The 19,546-nt window shown below is 41.5% G+C and overlaps 1 protein-coding gene across 1 annotated transcript in view; it reads left to right on the plus strand.

Annotated features, from left to right (window-relative positions):
• Fife (regulating synaptic membrane exocytosis protein fife) overlaps positions 1–19,546 on the plus strand; it is a 2,091,151-nt gene that overhangs the window by 1,099,562 nt on the left and 972,043 nt on the right. The window lies entirely within an intron of this gene.

Genomic DNA, 19,546 nt, shown 5'->3' on the forward strand with positions numbered 1-19,546 from the left:
GATCGACCATAGAAAGCAATATGAGTCGCTGTTGCGGATGTTGACGACAGTCTTCTTATCACTGATATGCTCAGGTAAAGGGGTATATGTGAACACACCGCCTCGTAGTAGCACGTACTTGTTGATATTCACAGTCAAATTGATTATTTCAGTCAGCGACCAGCCTGAATCCTTTTCCTGAGTATCGTCCACCTTTTTCAACAAACGCTCTGTCCCATTTTCGATGAACCATTCGTTAATATCCGATGTCTGGAGGATGATTTCATTTCTAGTATTAGAAAATTTGATCCCTTACATCGTGTGATGATCTTTTCGAACTTCAAATTTACAAGCTAGTATAACGTTGGCTTTCAAGTTCCTGTCTTTCTTCCAAGCGTCTTTTAGTCTTCTCACAGCTAGCACCTTTGCGTCTTCGAGAAATCTCTCCACATCTTGATGCTTCAAATTGACGATGGATACAGTTCGAATTCTTCCCTCGAAGCTGATTCCAAATCTTCCCAGTGAACTCGATCGCTTCTTCTTTCTTACCACGTACCGCCACCTGTTTTCTGAAGACGTTCGAATTTTTCCGCGATCGCTTTCAAGAGTCCGATCGTTGTGATAATTCTCATCTTTTCTCCAATCGATGAAGCCTTCAACAAAATTTTATTCAGAAGCCGAATATTTAGACTTCCGAATTTCAACCATTTCTGAATCTCTGCTGTTGATGATTTGTCCAAAATTCTGTACGCCGAATCCATAATATCGAGCAGTCCCAAACACTTCTTGGATTCCATCTTGAGTTCTTTTTCTTACGTTCACTTGACAAGTTGATACTAAATGATCATTTTTAGTGATCAGCGTCCTTTCCATAGGACAGCCGTACGTATGTATGTGTGTGCGCGCGAAACCGTCCATGTGCGTGGAGCAGTCCACACTAGAACAAACACATGAATCGAGATAATTCGGCGAACATAGGGACCACCGCACGATATCGCATTCTTTCGTTCGCAAAACATCAACACAAGGGTTTATTATATAAGACTGCAAGTCCTGGACCAGCTCTTTGGCAGTTAAACTCCGGTGATATTCATTGTGCCTCCGAATATACTTCACTAGAAGAGAAAACAGTAAGTCCTTATACCAAATGCTACCTCATGTCAATTTTCCATTATTTTTTCAATTTATCACACATCTTCACTTCATTTTGTTCAAAAAAATTACATATATTTCTAACTATCTAGGAAACTTCAAGTGATTTCAAAAACATTTTTAACTACTCGCAAATCTTCAAACTCGGCCTAATAGCTTTCGAATTCATTTCAGACCTTACCATTTTTCAACTACTGAAGTATCTCAAAATTTTCCTAATACATCTTTTCTTTATAAACGTCATGTTCCAACGTACTCATCTTTTGAATTCACTTAAATTTTTTTTTTCCACAGACCATGGTAACCATCGTATTCAACTCACGGCCAAGTCCGGAGCTGGAGTCAGAAGATGTAATGTTCCCAGAATCCGATGTACCGAACATACGTCGCATATACATACATCGTGATATCAAGACACGACTCCATGACGAACAACTGACAGATCTTATAGTCGTTGTTTCACGACTTGATGCTATAGTTCACAATGTACACGCCTTTTTTGTCGTCGACAATATTTTAATACATTCAAGTTACGACGAATCAGGGGATATCTGGCTCTACGTAACCGCTTTTCGATTTCTTTAAATAAATACATTTTTTCAATTTCTTCAAGTGAATACATTTTTGAATAAACATCAACGAAACTTAGCTTATTCTTTGCATCTTATCCTTATCCAAACCGTACTCTGGAACTATGTTTTGCATTCCAAGAGCGATAGTAATCCGACGCTGGAGGATCCGAGGTTTTAAACGTAGGCCAACTTAGATGTTGGTCAACCTTGCACTCTATCCTTGACTCAGCCCGCTTAAACCTCAATGTCAAGTTCACGTTACAGTTACAAGGCATCGACGCAGCTTGAAACCCTCCATCGTTGCTTGGTGGTGTTCGAACTAACATGTTTTTAGGTTTTAAGACGTAATTCTAATTACAATTGAAAGATACAAAAAACCGTACGTAAGGTTAAAGTTATACAGGATGGTTTGACGATAAATGGAAAAATATTCATAATTTTAATCTTTTTTCTTATTGAACGTAAGACTTCCACAAGATATTATATATGTGCATGTGATACTCAGATTATACGTATATGAATTTAAGTTAACCGTTCTGTTTGAATCAGGGCCGAAGTTTATTTAATTGAGGAAAATGGAATGTCATAAAAATGTCTATTCGCGAAATAATGAGATTTAGTAAAGAACATTAGGGATTAGAACGTGGAAGATAGTGAGTTTTTTGCAGTTAACAAAATAAACTGAATGCTTGGTTTTAACGAATTAGCGTGAGACTTGAGGCCGGTCATGATTAAGATTTTCCAAAACTACTCTGCCCGAGAGGGCTGATGCGAATTAACGTCCACGCACTTCGCGACTTGACAGATGAAATACAATGCTTCCTGGGCGTGAGGGTCCAAGGAGCGGCAGTTGCAGTAAGTTACAATGGTAATTGGCCAACGAGGTGCGAGGATGACGTCCCTGTGCCCAAATCTACATGGTTAGCGTTACTCCGCGTACTTCGATGGTGTTCCGAAGATTCTCAATCTCGTCGCTTACACGTGTAACATGTTGACAAAAAGTATCTTAAAATAATTCTCACGCATTTATCCATACATTTAAACAGATAAAAGTAGTATAGATATGACAGTTCTAGATCAAAAAAAATGGCGGCGTGCCGGCACCCCCCCACCACCCTCCCGGGCAGCCGGTATGTTACCGCCACTATAACAAGCCTTTCCCAATGACGTCAGCAGTATAATCGCCATTTTGCTTAGCCGGATGCGCAGCCATTTTGATTTTTGCCGGATGTGACGTAACTGGCCGACGTGCCCACGGCGGCTATTTTGAAAATGGAGGTCATTTCGACGGCGGGCATTTTGACAGCGGCCGTTTTGATTTTTTTGATGACGGCCATTTTGATTTTTTGATGGCGGCCATTTTGATGGCGGCCATTTTTGATTTTTTGATGGCGGCCATTTTGATTTTTGCTTAGTCAGACGAGCGGCCATTCACGCAGCGGCCATTTTGATTTTTGCTTAGCCGGATGAGCAGCCATTTTGATTTTTTATCGTCGGACAGTTTAATAATGTGATTTTCGCTATTACGTCACCAGTATAATCGACCGATTTTACCGTCTGACGGTGGCTATTTTGATTTTTGCTCAGTCGGATCAGCAGCCATTTTGATTTTTATCGTCAGACAGTTTGATAATGTGATTTATTTCTCAGTCGGACGAACAGCCATTTTGATTTTTCGCCGTTACCCGTAAACTTTCGCGCTAATAGTTTGCCCCAGGCGAAAAATAATATTTTCCGCGTACTTCGAATACATTCTTTTGCGCTAATCGACCGGCTGGCGACATCGCAATTAGATTTCGCGCTAATAGTTTGCGTCAGGCGAAAAATAATATTTTCCACATACTTCGAATACATTCTTTTACGTTAATCGACCGGATGGTGACATCGCAATTAGATAGACAGGGAATGCTGATGACGATCCGTAAACTTTCACGCTAATAGTTTACCCCCAGAGCGAAAATTTTACATTCGGAAAATATCAATAGAATTTATTGTAGTTATATATATATATATATATTTCGAATTACAGTTACACCTAATTTTAAGTAAAGCTGGGGATGTTTGCCACAATTAGATAGGTCGGGAATGTTGATGGCGATTCGTAAACTTTCACGCTAATAGTTTTACTCCCCAGAGCGAAAAATAATATTTTCCACGTACTTCGAATACACTCTTTTGTGTTAATTGACCGGATGGTGATGCCGCAATTAGATAGGCCGGGAATGTTGATGACGATTCGTAAACTTTCGCTTTCAAGAATTTATTAGGGGGGAGAGTGTGGTTAGTTGGTATATAAATCGCAAGCTCATTCAACACGTTATATTGTTCTCAAAGTTTTTCCATTGCGAACTTCAGTATCCATAGTACGTCAAATTTATAAAATCTACATCGAACGTGATGGATCTAAATAAAATCAACCTCGTCTGTCGCCTGGAAACGCTACCCACCAAGAGAATGTCAGATCTGGAGGTTGGGGAGGAGTACAGCGTGACGGGGGTAAGACGCGTAAATACTAAGTACGGCACGAGTATTCTTCTCGCGCTCAATGAACAATTCGAAGTATTTTTACCCCCACGAATTGTAAGCCTCATGGAAAATGATGTGGTGCAATTCAACGCCATGCAAAAGACGATAATTGAGGGCATTCTACGAATGAAATATCAAGGAGGCGAATACAACAAATTTGAATTTTTGTGTCACAGATGAGCAATTTGAGCGTAACAAACACCACTGTTCCAACTTGCAATATGGAGATGATCATGGACATTCAAAGTTTCGTTGGCCCCAACGATAAATTTATACCCAAGGAACTTTGCATCATGAACATAAACTCATCGGGTTTGAGCCGCATTCTCTTCAAACCGCCGTACGCTTGGGCGGATCTACCAGCTAAACACAAAGCTACTAACGCTTGGCTAACACGCAATTTTCATGGAATACCCTAGAATGCGGGAATCGAACCTTATGCTGAGGTGCAGAAAATTGTAAAAAAGGCTGTTAAATATGCATGCTATGTATATGTCAAAGGTGAGGAGAAGAAACGGTGGCTGACAGAGATCCTTGGTGGGACAAAACAAGTAATGAACATGAAAGATTTACACATTTCACTACCATCACTGGAAAAACTGGAACATATGGAAGAGGCGGGCTGGTGCTGTGATTATCATGTAAACGCTTCAACGTGATACAACTGCGCCTTCGAAAATGTTCAGCGTTTGAAGAAGTGGTATGTCGAGGAGTGCACGGGGTCTATAACGAAATCGCTCTGTCTTTTCGAAAAACAGAAAAAATATTAATAGAATTTATTGTAGTTATATATATATGTGTATTTGGAATTACAGTTACACCTAATTTCAAGTAATATAATTTATTCAAATAAATGTGAAATAAATATATATATATATATAAATATATATGAATGTATTGTTGGAGGCAGCATCTGTTAAAGAAATAAAAATACTTATTATTGATTATGTCTACTGGGATGATCCGAATGAAATTGTAGATTGTCTCTGACTGCTTATGGCGTCACAGGCTGCAGACAATACCAGCCATTCCAACGGAATAGTCTCCATTATCGAGGAGTTGCGCGAGGCTGGAATCGTTTATTAGCGGCGGATGAACATAGAATCATCATTTGTTCAGTGGCCGTCCAGTGATGAGAATAGATATATTTGGACGACACTCGGAGCGTGGTAGGGGTAAAAAATTTATTCGGGGACCTCCGGGTGTTGGATTCGAAACCACCGCCGATAACCACTACGATATAGACAGCAAACGATTGTGTAATATCGCCGATCCTCAGATGGAAAACGATGCGGTTTCTATGAGAGTACTCAACCAAAGTGTACGGCGAGCGAATGATGTGCTCCAGAACGATATCGAGGGGGAAATTCGTATCATTGAGGTGAAGATTGCAAATAATGCCAAAGAAATTCGCGAGGTTATAGGATCCATGCTTGAAAGTATCAAAAGTTTAAGGAGCGATTTCGATTTGTTGCGGAACACCGTTGAAGGCATGGCATGGTCGATAATTAAACGAAATGAAAAAGTCCCAACTATTCCAACAAAAAAGTCGCCATCGTTGAAGAGTTGCGCGAGGCTGGAATCGTTTATTAGTGGCGTGTAAACATAGAATCATCGTTTGTTCAGTGATCGTCCAGTGATGAGTATAGACATATTTGGACGACACTCGGAGCGTGGTGGGGGTAAAAAATTTATTCGCGGGCCTCCGGGTGTTGGATTCAAAAAAATCATAGAAAATGAGTTGAGTCGCATCAAACATATTGGGGAGCAAGCAACACCGACGCTGGGGGCAGGCCAGCAGGGAATGAGTATCGATTGAGGAACCAGAGTGGTTGGACGGCGATTCGAAAAATTGAAAGGTGAAGAGCGGGGAACGATGAAGGCTGTAATAGCTGCCGAACTTCACAGACAGGCTCGACGCAACTATCCGCGCCGATTCGTAGATGTACGCGGACTGGATGAGACCTGGCAAGCTGATCTCGTCGATATGACCGCATACAGCTCGCACAACAAGGGATACAAATACCTACTAACAATCATCGATATATTTTCCAAGTACGCGTGGGCTGTGCCGATAAAGTCCAAGAGTGGGAAAGATTTTACTGCTGCCATGAAATCTGTACTGACCCAGAGTCGTATACCTACACATCTACACGTTGATGAAGGCAAACAGCGAATTCAAAGCCCTCGTGAAGCATCACAATATCAACATGTATTCGACATTTAGCAACTTAAAGGCGTCGATATGCGAACGTTTCAATCGAACATTGAAAAATAAAATGTGGAAACGGTTCACTCTCCAAGGATCGTACGAGTGGATTAATATTTTGACTGATTTAATGAAGTCCTACAACAACACCAGACATCGCACGATTCGAATGAAACCGTTGGATGTTAGCACGGAAAATGAAAAACAGCTGTATCGTAGCGTGTACAAGCCTCGGCAAATCAAACGAAGTGATCGGGCGCGGAAATTCAGTGTTGGAGATTGAGTTCGAATCAGCAAGTACAAGAATGTATTCGAAAAAGGTTATACGCCCAATTGGACGACTGAAATATTCACCGTGAGTGAGGTGAAAGATACCAATCCACCGACGTACAAACTTACCGATTATCAAGATCATCCCATCGAGGAGGGCTTTTACGAGGAGGAGCTCAGCAAAGTAAAATACCCCGACGGTTATCTTGTGGAGAAAATATTACGCAAACGGGGGAATCGGGTCTATGTGAAGTGGTTGGGTTTTGATAGTTCGCACAATAGCTGGATAAATAAAACAGACATGTAACACAATTTGTATGTATTTTCCGAATTACAATAAAAGATTTGAATATACAAATATTTCCACACTGATCTCCTTTGAATGCACATGTGCAATACTCGATACCATGAAAATAATAATAATAATAATCTGCAATTTTCCATACGATTATTACACATTTTATTTTTTGGAAAACTTTTTTTCATTTTCAGAAAACTTTTTTTCGTTTTCTGAAAACTTTACACGTGGTAAACGAATAAAAATGAATAATTTCTCAATATATTGATAAAAAATAAATAAATAAATAAATAAATGAATGAGTGAATGAATAAATCAATAAATGTTAAGTATATGAATTCACATTTTCAAATCCAGTCTAAATCGTTTCCGCATGATGGCGGATCGCCCGAGGCGTCAAACGTCAATATTCACAATAATTCTACGTCTACAGTTTTATCCTATAGCTATCTCCTTTGCATGAACATGCGCCATACTCGATACCACTGAAAACTTTTTTTCATTTTCTGAAAACTTTTCTCGAGGTATGCGAATAAAAATGGATAATTTCTCAATGTATTGATGATAAATAAATAAATAAATGAATAAATAAATAAATGTGAAGTATATGAATTCACATTTTCAAATCCAGGCAAATATCGTTTCCGCATGATGGCGGATCGCCCGAGGCGTCAAACGTAGATATTCACAATAATTCTACGTCTACAGTTTTATCCTATAGCTATTGGGGGGCTGGGACAAAACCTCCACGGTAGGGTGTCGGTCTGTCCAGGTATCAATTGCCGCTTGTCATCCTGCCAACTGAGAGCCAATTTTTTTGAACAATCGTGCTTACTTCATGTTTCTTACTTCGATCAAACACTGGGGGAGGGTCAACTCTTGGTAAGCCATCAGACAGCGCTTATAATCATCGAACGTGATGCTATTTATCGGAGAATTTTTTACACCCTTGGCGCGCTTACTCACTTTTTCCCCATCCCCGCCCATCGTAGTAAATGTGTACAGCTTTGCTCGCAGTCCCACAAACTCTGTCATAATTTTACCATTATTTTCATCCTTCATTAGCCCTAGTCGTTTCTTGTTTTTGAGCGGAATGCCATACACATTGTCGGGCGGATAGTCAGAGGTATCAAACATTGTATCCACATCACGTTTGATGATATCGTAGATGTTCGATACGTTGAATTAATAAATAAGGCTGTCTGTGTCGGTATACAACAATTTGACCTCGCTGTTCGAAAAGTTGGATTTCACATAATTATAGTGGAAATCGTAAAGAATGATTTTTGACAGATCTAGAATCGATCACCGACGTAAATAGGTTTAGCGAAGCGAACTTTGACGCAATTCATTTCAATGATGACCATATCAGCGCCAAATACGGTGCAGCTGTGAAAGTTTGCCCTGGCAATAAGCGCTCTCGCACCACCTTGTCCCTCCCATTTTGTGACCAATTTACATCTTTATGATTTCGCACGTTCTCCATAGTCTTGCCGAACACCGCGTTATTTATGAGTTTGTGAAAGATTTTCTCAAATTCATTCCTAGACCGCTTGCGCATGTCCGTGTTGAGCGTGACGTGAGGTTCGAGCCATCGAGATTGTGCAAACTTTAATACTCTGTGCACTTTCGTTACTTCCAATCCTAAACTCAAACACTGCTTCAAATTTCTATAGTGCAATATATACTTTGTTTTGGGTCGGAGGGTGGTCGCGAGTTTGGCGTTTTCACCACCTGGAGGAGTAAACTGCTCGGGACAAAGAGGCAAGTCTTTGTGATCCTCGTGGAGTTCTGCAGGATAGTCCAAATCTACCTCCAGAAAGTAACCGATCGGCAAATCGTCCGGATGGTTCGTTATATCGATGTGCTGATACTCTAACTCGAACGAGCCAACCGGTAAATGCACGCTCATAGCCGCTCCGTACAGGTTATTCACGTCAAAATACGTGAGATACGATTCCGCTTTGTTTGGATCAAAATCTGTTTCCATGAATCTATTATTGGCCCGAGCGTGTCGATTAGAACATTGCGCCACGCCGCCTCGAATGGCTCTTTCAGTGAATAACACCATTTCAGGGTTGTCTAAAAGTTGCAAAGTTACATTGGTATGTTTTAGCATCGCGTCAAAAGCAAGTCCCGTTGCAGTGTAGTAGTGCAACAGATCTAAATCGTACGTTTTGAAGCAGCTAGCGCGGAAATTTTCGAAAATATCGGCAAGCAAAAGAACATCAGTCTTTAAATATAAATCAGAATAGCCGCCCAATGACTCTACATGAAATTCCCCCCAAACATTTTTAGCGTGCTCGTAATCGGCGTCTGAAATATTTGCATCGCAGAGGTGCGAGTAGAAATGCTTCTTTGCAGGTAATCGCGGTTCATCGAGTTTCCCCCAACAATCGACGTATTCATAGGGAACAACGCCTTTGTGGGTCATCAAACTGAACTGAGTCGGATTATTATAAAATTTACGTGTAATGGGCTTGTCTGCATCATTCAAATATTTGGAAAGTTTATCGATGCTGCTAGCCATAAATCGAAACGAATCGATGAATCTCAAGTGCATCATCGTCCCAGCAACGCGTTTCGTGAAGGATATATATTTTTTCTCATTTATGGGTAGCAGGGTAATTTCACCGGGAAAAGTTGACGCGAGGGATTTTATTAAAAAGTAAGAATCGTAACCGGACAAATTGTCGAAAACTATTGGAATTGTGTGCGACTCTCTGAAATTTGAATTACACCGATTATGAGCAGGACCACGATATTTACCCGTGAAGTGACAGTGGTCGTGGTACTTTTTCTCCTCAGGGGTAAACGGCTTTTCGCAAATGTAGCAATTCTTTGCGCGCATGTGGCGATCGTGTTGCACTTGGGTAAGAAACTCCATCGGATTATGTTTTTGACGCGTGACTCTACTTCAATCGATAAATCCTTAAGCTGCCGCATGAACCAATCTATGCAATCAACGCCACGTTTACTGTGGAACTCCGATAAAGTCTCATCGTACGCGCAATGTACATAGTACGCTACACTGTGCGGGATATGCTTTTGAAATTCACGTGTTTTACGGGTTGAAACGTGATTTTGGAATTCGTCAATCGGTATAGACTCTAATATGCATTCAAGATCAGCGTAAACGACAAACGGGACTGTACCCTTGTTGCGAAAATTTGAAAATGCTAAATCCGTCGACTCGGGAAATTCCATGCGTACTTAATTCAGCATAATACAATCTTGCCGATGATTGTCGTAGGCATGTTTCACACTAAAGTGACACAAACATCTGTCACATAAAAACAGTCGACCATCATGATTAGACAATTGTTTGCTCACCAATCGCGAAAGATCTTTAATCCAAGCAAAGTGGAATCTTGGTGTTGACTCGCGAGCCATATCACTTTCTGGGTTACTCTCAACCATTAGAAGATGAATCGTGTCAAAGTTCGCGGTACTCAAATGATCGCTCAAATAAATTGGCACGATGACGCTGTTGTTTGATTTTGCATGATCTCAAAAAGTTTGAGATTCTATCCCATATACATTGATTCGCAAATTATTCAATCTCTCAAGCTTTTTCACATCATGTAGAGCGGCAGGGAATTTGATACCTATACAGTCCAACTCGGAGATAAAGCGGCGATAATGGCTAGTTCTATCGTTGGAGGTGTTGGCCGGGTGGCGTGCTGCAGTGATGGACCAGAGAAGACACCTTTCATCTTTGTTTTTCACATTGACCACCGCTTTCTTCCGCTGGATGTCCTTGGGTAGCTCAACGAACGTCGAAAGTCCCGCAGCTAGAGGCTGGTACCGGCTGATATTTACGGCGGTATTGAGGATCTCGATCATGCTCCACCCAGAATCGCGTTGTTCAAAATCCTCAACCTTCACAAGTGGATCGGCCCTTGCGTGTGTAAACCAACCGTCGATATCGCTCGAGGGGAGGATCGCGATGTTGGCGGTGTTGAAGCTTTTAACTTCTTCCGCAATCCCCTCGTGCTTTATGTTTTCGAATTTGCACGATAATGTGAGGTTAACCTTCACATTACCCTCTGCGCGCAGTACCAGCCTCAATTGTTCAACGATGATCCGTTGCGCGTCGTCGAAAAGGGCGTCCAAATTCTTATGCCCGAGATTCGTTACAACCCCCGTTCGGATCCGGTTGGCGAAAGCACTTCCAACTTCGTCCCACTGCACGCTCGCAGGACCACCGATGTTCGCGCCAATTACCACGGCGTGCTGCTGCTGCTGCCGCTGCTGCTGTCGCTGCCTCAGCTGTTGCCGAATCTTTGCTATCCAGGATTGTACGAGCGTGATTGTGTGCTGAATTTGCAGTTTCGCACCTATGCTCGTTCTCGGTCGCTTGGAAACATCACGCAGAAATTGGAGATTTTCCATTCCAACGTCAATCCAATGCTGGAAGATGTCATTATTCTCCTGCTGGGGATGTAGCTCGCCCAACAAATCGTGCGCGTTCTCCATCGTTTTGACCATATATGAGTATGTTTCAGCGGCCATGACTTTAACGCTGATATTTGCAGAACTTTGATGAACTTTTGACTTGTACGTATCGTGTCAGACTGATGAGACTGCATCGGATGCGTTGAGTTAATATATGCAGATAGATCGTAAGAATTTGAGGGAGTGATAGTAAAAGCAAACTATTGACGTGAAAGTTTACGGATTGTCATCAACATTCCCCCGGCCTATCTAATTGTGGTGAACATTCCCGGCCTATCTAATTGCGGCATCACCATCCGGTCAATTAACACAAAAGAGTGTATTTGAAGTACGCGGAAAATATTATTTTTCGCCTGGGGCAAACTATTAGCGCGAAAGTTTACGGGTAACGGCGAAAAATCAAAATGGCTGTTCGTCCGACCGAGAAATAAATCACATCATCAAACTGTCTGACGATAAAAATCAAAATGGCTGCTGATCCGACTGAGCAAAATTCAAAATGGCCACCGTCAGACGGTAAAATCGGTCGATTATACTGGTGACGTCATAGCGAAAATCACATTATCAAACTGTCCGACGATAAAACATCAAAATGGCTGCTCATCCGGCTAAGCAAAAATCAAAATGGCCGCTGTCTGAATGGCTGCTCGTCAGACGGCAGAATCGGCCGATTATGCTGATGACGTCATAGCGAAAATCATATTATCAAACTGTCGGGCAATGAAAAATCAAAATGGCTGCTCATCCGGCTAAGCAAAAATCAACATGGCTGCTCATCCAGCTAAGCAAAAATCAAAATGGCCGCTCGTCTGACTGAGCAAAAATCAAAATGGCCGCCATCAAAAAATCAAAATGGCCGCCATCAAAAAAATCAAAATGGCCGCCGTCAAAATGCCCGCTGTCGGAATGACCTCCATTTCCAAAATGGCCGCCGTGGGCACGTCAGCCGGCTAAATCAAAATGGCGATTATACTGCTGACGTCATTGGGAAAGGGTTGCTATAGTGGGGGTAACATACCGGCTGCCCGGGAGGGTGGTGGGGGGGGAGCCGGCACGCCGCCATTTTTTTTTGATCTAGAACTGTCATATCTATACTTCTGATAATCTATTCTAATTTCGTGGTTCCAAAGTTAGTGGTTTATTCTAATTATTGATGACAATTTGTATTTAAAAAAAGAGGTATTTCCGGGCTGAGCGCCGCTGATGCTAATTCAGCAACCTTTTGTCTCAGATCTGAGTACCAGTTATAAGAAACAAAGTTGAACCTTACACCAGGGATCGTTGCTGGTCTCTACGTGCCAGAAGGGGTGGAACTCGCCGGTTTAGACAAAACTATATTTCAATGTTATCTATGGCCGTAGCTGTCGTTACAGCGTTGAAAGGGAATTTTGAAAAACACTTCATTTTATGAGAGTTCTAGTTATCTTGTGATTTCGAAAAAGGTACGCCGAAGCAATAGGCCGGACGTAACATCCCCATTCATTACTGACCAGACTGTCTCCTACTACCCGTTCCCTCAATTCCCCTAATGTAGTTATTAAACCCTTCTTTACGTATATCCCGATTAATAGCTATTTTTCCCCTCCTACGCTTATTTTTCTTCTCATCATCCCCTCCTTTACCTCTGCCTGCCCTCCATTTTTTCTTTCCAATTCCTTTCATACTCCCGACAACATTCCCCCCATTGCTCTTCTTTTCCTATTTCTTTTCACCGTATACTGCACTTCCCATTCATATCCTACCAGTAGCTTATTACTAATCCTTTCCCGTCCTTTCTTCTTTATCTATGTTTCTATTAAAATAACAACGTCCCACTCTATTAAACCCCTCCAGAAATCCTCCTCCGTTTTCGCTAGCCCCGCTATATTCTAAAACACTACTTTCCAGCCCTCATTCCCTGTTTCACTCACCCTCCTCTTTCTCCTCTTGCTCTCCGCCGCCCTACCTCCTCACCGCCTGTGACGCTATATCATCCTCTTGCCTTTCTTCGCTTGCTATCCTGCCCTTATCACTTTCTGCGCCGTTTCCCACCCCCTTCTTTTTCTTTTTGCCCCTCTCTCTGCCCGCACCATCCTTAAGCACCTCTCCTATCTCATCCAACTCCCACATTTTCCCTTATATCAATATTTTCCAATACCCTACTCTTACTCCGTTTCCCCTTTCCCCCTCGAACACTGCTATCTTCCTCAATTTCCATTTCATTTTCCTGCCCGTCGATGTGAGATCCTCCTCTATTCTCTCTTTCCTTCCTCTTAGATGACTTTTCTTTTTCATCACCTGCCTCTTTTGCTCTTTGCTCCCTAGCGTTGCTATCCACATCCCCTTTTCTCCCACCCCTTTCGCACCTACCTCCCACATCTCTTTTATCTCGACCTCTACCGCCATCACCTGTATTATCTCTTGTCACCCTTCTTTATCGTTTCCGTTCTTTATTTTGGCTCCTCTTAATACCATATTCCTCCTTCGCTCTTCCCTTTCTTTCCTCTCTAAAGCGCACTTCGCCTCACTCATCCATTGCTATCCATTGCTATCTTTGCCACCCATGAGTTTCCCCCATCCCGGCCTTTCTGCTGCCGCTAGTCTTTTACCCATGTCCCTTATTGCTTTCTTCACCTCCCTCCTCTGTACTTCCCATTGTTCTTCCCTTTTATTCATTACGCTTCCAATGTTTTCCATTTCTTTCCTTAGTCCCCTTCCCTGCTCTTCAACTCCTCTTTAATTACCCTCCGCAGTTTCTGCATGCGCCCTTCCTCTTCTTTACCTTCCTCCCTGCCCTTGCCCTCTGGCGACCTTTGGACCCTCCTCATTTTCCCAAATACTCTTTCCCTTTTCGCTAACTAATTCCACCTTCCCGTGTTCTCCTACATCCTCCTGCTGCCTTTTCCATAGTTCTATCACCGGCATCACCAAACCTAAGCTGTAACTCCTCTCCCTGCCTAGCAATGCCACCTCACTACCAAACTGAACTAGGTCCCCTAATATATGACAAATCAGAAACATTGTTTGCCATCAATTGTCCTTCGTTTGACAATGATTCCCATATTCTTATTCTTGTTTGCACCTTTTAACTTTTAAAGTTATCCGTCTTTGAATTTTGGGGGGGGGGGGGGGGGGGGGGGGGGCACTAAGGCCAATTTGGCCCTCCAACATGTGCCGAATCGGATTTTTCCTTGCCATCGATTGTGCTTCATTCGCCAATGTTTGCCATAGCTATATTTTCGTTTGCCCCTTCTTAGTTCAGAAGTTATTCGTTTTCGAAAATTTACTTTGCAGAGTTGACCCCCAACATATGCCGAATTGGAATTTTTTTTGCTATCGACTGTTCTTTGTTTGCCCAATGTTTGCCAGAGCTTTGTTCATTGTCATTTATACGGTGAATTAATTTGAAAGAAAACATTGTATTGCAAAATTTCATCGTAACGTAGAACCTATGAGCATAACATGTGAATTTTTTCAGATTTTTCAGCGAACGCTTTCGAGTCTTTTAGAGCCTGGAGTCGATTCGACCCACCAATACACTTGAGTACGCAAAAAAAATCACTTCTTGTGATCGGATTGAAACAGATGCAATGGCATGATGATAGTCACTAATCCATCGCTTCTCTTGCCCCGTACAGGCCTCCTGTAGACTTCTGGAGACATACTCTACCTATTGTTGATGTTGCTGGTGTTATGTAAGGTTTAAAAACGGTGATTGAAAAAAAAGAAACATAATATTTCCCAAGCAATGGAAATTCTTTGCATACATTGTCAGCAGAAGTACGGTACTTTGAATGTGACACAGACAGGCATGGATGTAATTGCAGGGAGTTTAATTGGATCATACACAAAGAAACTTCCGTGAAAAATACGTGGTTGAAAATTGACGTACGTTTATTCATCATCCTTCATGCACCCCGTAATGAGCCATGTTATTATGATAATCAATCATGAATATTATTATTCCACTCAACTATTTATAATTGCGTGCAAATTCGGGGACTGAGATATTTTCTTAAATTAAATACCGTCGATTTATGTGAAAGTTATCAGTTCATGATATGCAATTGCACTACTGATTCACTCATGTGCATCATGTAGTACGTGGTCAATGTAAATCAGTAAACCGTACGGCCTTTTGGACTGTAGTGCAAATAAAACCTACATGGATATCCAAAAAACAATCAGTACGGACTCAGTTACAAAGAAACATTTTCTTGAGAATCGCTCTTTCTCTTAATAATGATTTTCAAAATTTGATATCAATTTAGGTACACGATCTTTATCTTTGTGCACTGTTGTCTAATTCTGTAGTTGAGGCGACTCTGTTCAAATTCAAGGTGTTTTAAAAGAGATTACAGTACCATACATTAAATACATTTCACAGCATGAATGAGGTACTAGTACATTCGCTACCATGAAAAATTGGTTCGCAGACAACCAAATGTTCGCTAGCACGGAGTGTATTATTCATTACAGGGTGGATCGAATTTTTCTGGGGGATTTTCGTGTCTTTTTTGTGAAGAACAGTTTCCGCTACAATGGACCATTTTTTCCAATCATTCATTTGCTATTAATCAACCCACTTAATCCCCATCATTTCGCTGTCTTCGTCGGTAAGGTGCGGATTCAGACGGGTCCGAAGTTATTCTACACATCTCTGCTCGAGTCCCTGCTCGAGGCATTCGGGTCTGTACATGTACACGCATGGTCTGGGCACATATCCCCTCCTCTCCATACCTTCGTTCAACAGCGGCGGTCACTTCGCTTCACTTCACTTCGAGGCAGTCGGTCAGATCCGTCAGTTAGTACGCCGTCAGCTTCCCCGTCCATTGAGACTCCCGCCGCACCTACCGCAGTGGCCACACTTATACATTCCATCTCTACCATCGCAACGCGGTTCTCGGCTGACGACGTTTTTATGCTAGGGACCGAAGAGATAAGCCGCGCGAGAACGTTATAATTGCCAGCTTTAACCTACAGGAATCTGGCCATTACAATACTTGATCATGCCAATTGCAGCCACAATCTCAGCACAATCCATTGTGAAAAAAGATTTCATGTATGGATCTTTTCGAAATAACAGGCAAAGACGATTTCGACCTAGGACCGAGAAACCATCCTGTCTGGAAAGAAGCGTGTACGGTACTTGACGATTCGATCAAAATTAACAATCTTTACTTACGTATTAAGCAAAGCCGCGGAGATATTTTAACCAATATCACAAAAATCCGTGGATTTTCAATGTCAAACACAAATCCGGAAAATGAGAATGGCGATTCTGTAACCGAAATCGAAAGCAGTCGTGAAAGTCAACACCGTGATACTCGCCAATGTCACAGTTAGATGAAAGTACAGAAAGTTCGTATGATAATTCCATGGACACCTCGGAAAATGTTTCCGATTGTAAAGATATGGAATTCAAAACCGTTGACACCGCGCTTGTTCGAAAATACGTACAGACGTATCCTGACCTGCTCTACGACTTCGATATCGGACCTGAATCATGAAAGAAAATGCTGCCCCATTCTGTAGTGTATATCAAGAGAGGTCGTTACGGAAACAGTCATAGGTATTTTATACTAAGAAAAGAGTTGACAAGTATATCGCACAAGCTCTACTGTAAGAAAACGAAATTGCCTTGTGCGTATACTTTGAAAAGAGCGTGCATTATAATAAAAGTAAAGTGCAAACAATGCGGTAATGATTTCACTGGGCATTACTTGAATGAACCAAAAAAAGGGCGAAAGGTTCGTATTCCCGTTACAACGTCTGACACTAGAGAAATGCCACATACCAAACAACGCCCGTTAACTAGTGAAGACAGAATGGACGTACAAGACAATTGATTTGTCGAACACCTGCAGCATGGCGTTGCGAAGCCATATCGGATTTGGATTACGGCGGAGATGAATCCCCCAATTTGAACATTTCAAGGGTAGCAAACAAGGGACGACAAGAAGCAAAGGACAATGCATGAGGCGTGTATAAGGTGATTGACCCTATAAAATCGTTGCAAGCCTCAGGTTCTCATGAAGACGCGTGAAAACTCCGATGCGGCCCCCTTCCAGCGCGGTAATACAGAGCAGAGTACCAAGGTACCTCTACACACCGCTAGGTGGCACAGCGCGCATCTTTCAACCAAGTTCAATAGTGGAAACCTGCATAGAAGACGCCCGCTGCATTGTGAAAATTCGTGATTCTTTCACAACAATCCTCATCAGCATCGCAATGTATGTAATCGATGCATAAAAAGCATGATCCGATTACGGAAATTATTTACGGACATAAATGTACGTTAATTCTGCATTCAACGAGTGTCAAGTTGACGAGAAACCAAACTTTCATTTCATTAGTAAAATATCAACTTTTTTGTAGGAGAAACGTTCCCCACAGAACTGATGAAACTTTCGTCTCTCGGTCTTGGACAAAGCGGTGATTACTCATGAAAAACTTATTTCACACCCTGTTACTTATGACAAGGTATAAAATCTATGTATCAATACTAAAATTGGAAACTAGTATGGATTTCCCATAAACGTTTCAAGATGTTCAGCGTATTACCGATTTCCACGTGATGTTCAATATTGAAGCACAATTCGAATTCCAGTGAGGTCCAGTGATTTAGAACTAATTTCTCAAGTGAATAGTCCCTCGCTGCTGATGTTCGATTCTGCGTTTGGTTCTTTCATATTTGAAAATCTAGCTACCCATGCACATGTCACACCAATTCTGCTTCAATCAAAGCTTCAAGTTTCTGAAGTACAGAAAGACTGTGTTAATATTCAGGATAGATAAAAAAATAGATTAAGTAAAACAGAGTACTATACATTTCATACATGCTTTCACTCAAAGTTATACCTCGAAGAATATATTAAACCTTAAATAGTGTTAAAGTGATTAGCTGTGGACCTTATAGCTTGCATTGTGTAACACAAAAATATCGAACCTGTAATGATAACCGAATGAACAGAAACCGAACCAGCATAGACCTGGGACTAGCTAGCCCAGAATTCAACACAATCAACTTTCGGTTGTAACAAAGCTCAAAAACGAATGCCAAGGCCAGCAAATGCTTGAACAGCAACTTGTTTGTTGTACGGAATGACGAACATGTTCTGCATCATATGCCACTTAGGTAACGGATTGTTTTTAAATTGCGTTGTTCAATGAGAGCTCAGCCTCTTGCCTGTTTATCCCAACCCTTGTCCTTCGCTTTTTGCCAGTATCAGTTGATTTCCGTAGATGCCAGATACACGCTTCGTTGGTGAACCCACATGAGAGAGGCAATAGTATACTTGCATTAACCTGTCAACTGAGATACCAAATTGAAGATACTTCACACATATTTTACGTCAGAACGTATTGCTTTGTATATACATACCAGCTTATACCGCACAGTCGTGACATTCTACAGATTTTATCGAATCTTGCGCTTTGTACACCATCGATGTTACGACGTACGATTTGTTACGCACCTTGTGCCCTGGACTGATGTTTGTTCCACAGTGCATGCTAAACTCAGTGACGTACTTTCTCGTGCAAACCTAATGATATAGAAGGTATAACTGTCAGGTTATGTATATAGTGGAAAATGTGCATGCTCATCAATATTGATAAATAAATAATTTCTGTAGACTCTTCTGGGTATATAGAAATGTATAGAAAGCACGATTTATAAAGCAGACGGCGATTGACGTTCATTGTGCCGTTAGAATGAATTTTCTGAAACCCTACGTAAAATAATGAAAATTTCAATGAATCACACATACATATATGTATATGAAAAAGAATTCACAATATCTCGAAATAATTTCATAAACTTAGACCAACGTGATGTACTAACTCAACCAAAATTATATGACTCACCTACTGGCTTCACTCCACGTGTTTCTGCTCCATTGAAATCTGAGTTTACATTAAAAAACTTTGTCACCATACCACATCAATTTTTGGTACACGGTTTGAAGTTGCCTTTTGTGAATCGTGGGTATCAAGTTCACGTTTGTGGGAAATTATTCTAGTTACACATTCGCAAAAGTATCAGATCTGTAAATTAATAATGCTAACCCACCACAGAAACCGCCCTGTTTACAAGTGGTT

This window comes from Neodiprion pinetum, chromosome 7, assembly GCF_021155775.2.
Source record: "Neodiprion pinetum isolate iyNeoPine1 chromosome 7, iyNeoPine1.2, whole genome shotgun sequence".
In the NCBI taxonomy this organism is placed as follows: Eukaryota; Metazoa; Arthropoda; class Insecta; order Hymenoptera; family Diprionidae; genus Neodiprion; species Neodiprion pinetum.